The sequence below is a fragment of the Amblyomma maculatum genome, chromosome 11 (assembly GCF_055883805.1).
Source record: "Amblyomma maculatum isolate TAMU_Amacu chromosome 11, ASM5588380v1, whole genome shotgun sequence".
NCBI classification, from domain to species: Eukaryota; Metazoa; Arthropoda; class Arachnida; order Ixodida; family Ixodidae; genus Amblyomma; species Amblyomma maculatum.
The window spans coordinates 87,760,981-87,766,980 of record NC_139354.1 but is presented as its reverse complement, the minus strand read 5'-3'; positions in this window follow the sequence as shown (position 1 = coordinate 87,766,980).

Genomic DNA, 6,000 nt, shown 5'->3' with positions numbered 1-6,000 from the left:
ACAATATAAACGATTTGAGAAAATGAATTTATGATGAGAGTGCCTAGGAACACACAGTGAACTGATGACAGCTGGTTCAACTTATCAACTCCGCTGCCAGTGGCTTCGGCGTCCTTTTCAGTCTGCCGATAGTCGACCACTTTCAGAACGTAAAAGGTCTGTCGTTAGCAGGGAAATGATTGCTCACCAGCACGTCGCTCATCACGTTCTGCTTGACGAGGCCTTGCTCGATGGCGTTCTTGCAGACATACGCGTAGAAATCTGTGCAGGGCTCCTGTTGTTGGTCGATGACGGCGAACAGCTTCGCTGCCTCGTTTGGACAGCAGAAGGAAGTGTTTGTGCTGCTCGTGTCGTCTCGTTTGATAGAGCGGTATGCAGCAAACCAGGCCATTATGCCGATGACCGCGGCCAAGGAGACGCCACACGCGCAGCCAAGGAAGGTCCCTACCGTGAGCTTCTCTTTCTGCAAAACTGGAATCCGTGAAGTCGGGCGGCCACGGCCGAAGGGTGAAAACGGGTCTCCGCTGACGTTCCGCGGTTCCATCTCAGCCATTGTCCTCTTCTTCATAGAGCAGGCCGCGAGAAGTGCGTGCGGATGGAAGGAGCCAGCGCCCCCTTTTGATAGAAGTGCTTCTACCCAAGGCTCGTGCGCCCCCTAAATCCGACCTGCAGCGCATTTCAAAGAGCTGTGCATAAGTTTTCCTTTCTTAATTCTTAGGTCTAAAAGAGCTATGTTTTTTTGGGGAAAAGGCGATAACGAAATGAAAGTTTGTCAGTTAAATGAAGTCCGGAAATCTCAATTCCAACAGAAAGTGTTGCTCAATCCCCTCCGCCTGAGCGGTATATAAATATCGAATGTTTTGTAGGAGATCCGTTTCTGCAAGTTTCCAGATTGTCCTTGACTTCATTGTGGCGCCAATGTACTACAGATGCTAAATACTAGTCTCAGTGTTTTGAGATTTGTGTACCCTATGCCTTGTTCGGACATTAGTATTTAAACTGAGCCTCTCTTCGGGTGTCAGAGAGAAATACGAAATAATTGCTTCAAAGGCAATTTGGAGAGGTCGGAAGCGGTAATGTGGCGCTAGCCTGCTACACCAAACGTTTTCACCAGACATCTTGCCAAGTTTTTCGCTCCTGTCCCTTCCGTGTCCGTTATCGGGGCTGCGCTCCCAGGTGCCACTGCTGTCTGCAGCCATGTCACGGTAGATAATCATCAGCCCTAAACAATAAAAAGTGTTTGCAATATCCTTGGATATTAAAAAAGCATTTGTCGCCGTATAGATTACGATGTCTAACTAAAGAAGCTAGTTCGTTATGAATTTGGACGTGTTACCATAGCATATTTCTACCTTTGTGTCAACAACAGCCGCCAAATGATTCAATTTACTGTTTAAGGTCTGAGTTTTACCCAGTCGCTTTGAGCAAGCCTCGGGGCTCAGTTCTAGGTTTGATTTGATTCTCTCTTCACATAAATGATTTTCAGGTATTAAGGAATCACTGTTAACCTCATATGTACATAATTGCACGTCCTTTATATGTAATTACTAGGGCCCGACAAACAAACGTTGTGGAGTAGATTCGAAATATTTATAACATCCTAAGTTAGCTAGCAGGAAGATATCTCTCCAATGTTAGAGGGCAAACCGGACACTAAGTGCGCTATTCCTGCGATTGCGAAAATTATGTGAAGTCCAGAACGCAACATGACAGATTCCTCTCGTGCTGCTAATGCTTTGCTCGCACTATTTTTTGCTGTATTGTTTTGTTCCTGTAGGCAATAAGAAAGAAAAAATAGCCCTGTAAAGTTTGCAACAAAATTTGCCCTTTGTTTTTAGCATTCGCAATTAAGACATTTTATTTTTGGAATAGTGGTTAGCGTATAGGCGAAACGCAAGGGTGACTTAAGGGGGGACACGGCTCTTTGGCACCGAAAATCGGCCTGAAAATCGGATTTTCAATTTTTTCATTTTCGTATTCCTCGCACCATTCCGCACCTGCACGGAAATTTTCATCCTTATACCCCGCGTATTTATGAAGTTATAGCGATTAAAAAATGCAGTACCACACCCACTGCCCTTTAAATTGTGGACAAACGACACCCAATTTCGATCGCCCGGCGCATGAGAACTACGCGCTCCACCGCGGCGATTTTGGTCTCGTTCGAAAGCGCACGCTTTCGGCTTATTTTTTCTTTCGGAAAGCAACCCTGTGCGCTCCGCCTTCCCCATAAAAAACAAACAAAAAGATAGCATGCAGCGCGCGCTACTATTGGCCGGTTTAGGCACGTGATCAAAATGGCGTCGTTTGGTTGGTTCCGGCAAGCTAGCCCTGAAATGCGGACTCCCAGTGACGCCATTTTGTTTTTCTGCCGACCACGCTAGTGCAACGCGAGAGTCATGCCAGGCGCGAAGAAGTACCGCTCTTTGCACAAGTTCGGGCGAAAGCAACCAAAGAAACGCGTTAAGAATGCGACTTCGTTGCATACTGTGCAAGAAGCAAGTGCCGGTGCTGCGGGATTGTGTGACGATCACGTTGCGGGCGGCGACGCTTCTCCAATTCCGCTGGACAACGGCGCCGTTCTTCGTGCCGACTGCAGTCGTGTACGTATTGATACCGCGCCTGTCACTAACAGTGACATAACTCAAGTGAGTGCCCGGGAGCAGGCTACGCTTGATAGACTGGTATCGACGCCGGCGACGGCACGAAAGACCGCGCTGTTCGCCGATGCAAGTGGTGCGTCCGCAGAGTCAGATGCGGACGGAACAGCCTCCTATGCGGTAATTGACCTCAGCATTGTGAATATCGATCCTTCTGGTTGCCGTGCGGTGCAAAACGTGTCGTGGATGCGTGCGTTTAATTACCAGCGACCGGAGCTATGGCCTCGCCGTAAAACTGATCGTGCTGTGCGACAACTGCGGTGAGATTGCGGCCGAGTGGAACTCGCGGAGGATTGACGGCGAGAAAAGGTGTAATCCTTTTCAGCTGAATATTCTGGCTAGTCGAGCAATGCTGTCGACCGGTAACGGCCAGACAGCAATGAACGATATCTTTTCGGCGATGGGGTTGTCGCGGCGCGGGATGCACAACAAGACTTTTCAACGGCATCTGAAGAACACACTGCAACCCGCTGCTACCCGAGCCGCCACGACCGCTATGGCACAAGCCGCGCAGGCAGTGGCGAAGGTCTACGATGACTTGTGTTTTGGGCATAGGGGGAACATTGCCGTGTGCTACGACGGCACATGGATGACGCGCGGACACTCATCACATATAGGCGTCGGTGCCGTGGTGGAACTCTTCACTGGTTACGTGCTTGATTATGTGGTGTTGTCAAACTTTTGTCTGGGCTGCGAAATTGGTCCCAAGCCAAACACTGACGGCTACGAACTTTGGAAATCACGCCACCAGTGCCAAAAAAACACCAACTCCAAGGCTGGTCAAATGGAGGTAGAGGCTGGCAAAATTCTGTTTGAAAGATCTCTGCAGCGCCACAACATGCGCTACACAACCATGCTATGCGATGGGGACAGTCGCACGTTCAGTGCTCTTAAAGATGCTGCAATCTATGGCTACATTGAAATAGTCAAAGAAGACTGCATAAATCACGTGCACAAGCGTATGGGAGCAGCTTTGCGCAACCTCTTGCAGAGACACAAGGGTGCAGGGAAGCAAAGTCTTGGTGGCAGAGGAAGGCTGACAGCTGATCTAGTTGACAAGCTGGCAATATATTATGGCCGAGCGCTTCGATCAAATGTAGGTGATGTGGATGCCATGCAGCGAGCTGTGATGGCGACATATTACCACATCACATCTACTGATGACTGCCCCAAACACAGTTTGTGTCCTACCGATGAGAAGTCATGGTGCCGCCACAACGCTGCAAAGGCAAAAGAGGAGCCTGCACCAAAGCACAATTACAGTCTGCCAAGAGATGTGGCTGATGCTCTTTTGCCTGTTTATAGCCGTTTATCAGAGAAGAGCCTGCTGCAGAGGTGCATTCGGGGGAAGACCCAGAACTCGAACGAAAGCTTCCACTCGGTCATCTGGACCTTGATCCACAAAGAGCGGCACTCATCACTGTTTGCTGTGGAAGCAGCCACAGCAGAAGCTGTGCTTCGCTTCAATGCCGGCTGCAAGCATACAGCAGCAGCAATTCTGCAAGAATGCAGTACAAATGTGACAGCAACTGAGTCCAGGAGAGCTGAAGAAAAGGACTTGCACCGTAGCGCACGTTCTGCAAAGAAGCGGGCGGCTTCGCTTGGCGCTGCTAAAACAGAAAAAAGAAAACACCGCGACAGCATGCACCCCGACTATGCTCCTGGTGCATTTTAATAGCATGAGGTCTTTGGGGTTGCCCTTCCTGATTAAATGCCGTGAGGCTTGAGTGCTTCCGACAATCCCCCAATTTTGGTAGTGTTGCATTTTTTAAAGATCAATATCTCTGGTCCTGTTCTTGCTATTGCTTTAAAAAATTTTTTTCTAGAAAGGGAATCCTGCGAGTCTCATGAAACCAAGGTAAATGCAGTGACCACAAAAGAAAATTTGCTGAGAAGGTTATGTTGTCTTCGGTACCCAAATGGAATTTTCCTTTCAAACGTTTCCTATTGCGTAACTTTGGCTCAAATTGGCATAGGCCATTAATTATCGCTTCAGATCATTTTCCACCTGCTTCTGATCTTGTTGACATATCAATCATTGACATAATTTACACCTACATGCTGTGAAGTGTTTTTCCTCGTTTTCTCAAAACTGCAATTTTGAGGGTGCTGCAATTTTGGAGGAGAGATATCTCTTGGTCTATTTGTGCTATAGCTCTCATTCTTGTCTTGTTAGAAAGAGAAAACCTTCGACAGTGCCGTAGGACAAAAATATGTACAGTTATTATGCGGCAACATTTACAGAATTAATTATCAATCTTAGGTGCCAACCTGGGCTTTTATTCATAAAAGTTTGACTTATTGTAACTTTGGTTCAAATTCTTCTACCACGTTAATTCATGACTAGCGGCACTCTATGATCCTTCTAGATCACTCTGGCAGGGCTATTCTCATCATGCCATAAAGTGTTTAGTAATTAACTCACCTCCAAACGAAGAACATGAATTAGGTAATATTTTGAAAGCTATTTCATCTACAAGAAAACTAATCAGATATTTGAAATCAGCATGCAAAAGTACATTAATAGTGCAAGTTTCAGTCAGATCCACCCATAAATAAGGAAAAAAGTTTTAAGAGGGGTGTCCCCCCTTAACCTTTACGCGTGCGAAGCCGCAGCTATTCGTATCAGAGCTTTCACTCTACTGCATGCATTTGCGACATTTGCGGTATTCTTGAAGCTAGTACATCACAATTTTCACAGATGGCTCCACGTACTTGTGTGCTGCATTGTTCGTAACTCGCATGGCACAAAGCAGTTCTTTATCAAGATCCAAATACAAAACACACCCACACAGGGCATTAAACGTTGTCATAATCATGAAGTTCCATCGGCTCAGCTCCTTCGTTCAGCCTAGGTAAATAAGCCATCTCGCTAAAGCCAGAGACTACACCCATGTCAGACAGAATGTCGAGACTACAGAACAACAAGAAGCAAGAGAAGCCTGTTGCCGAGTAGCTTACGAAGTATGGAAGAGAGCCAAGTTAAAAGCCGCTGCTACGTGCAGCCGTGGCCGATGGCTAAGCTCGTGAAACCTAGTTGAATGATCGCTGAGCGTCCACATGAATTTCTAAATAAGCATGTACATCTGGTGACCTTGGATATAATCAACACATAGCATCGCTTATAAAGAAGAGGGGTACAAGCACATGACTTTGAATATTACAAAAATGTGGCATTGGTTATAATGAAGGCGCATACATTTTGTCATAGGCAGATCAAATTACTTTAGATATCATTATTCGTTTGATTCGATCCACTCATTTCTGAATTTTGTTCTCTTCATCAAAATGTAGCCGCGAGAACAAAATATCTGAACGTCTTATCGAACCCGGTTGCTTT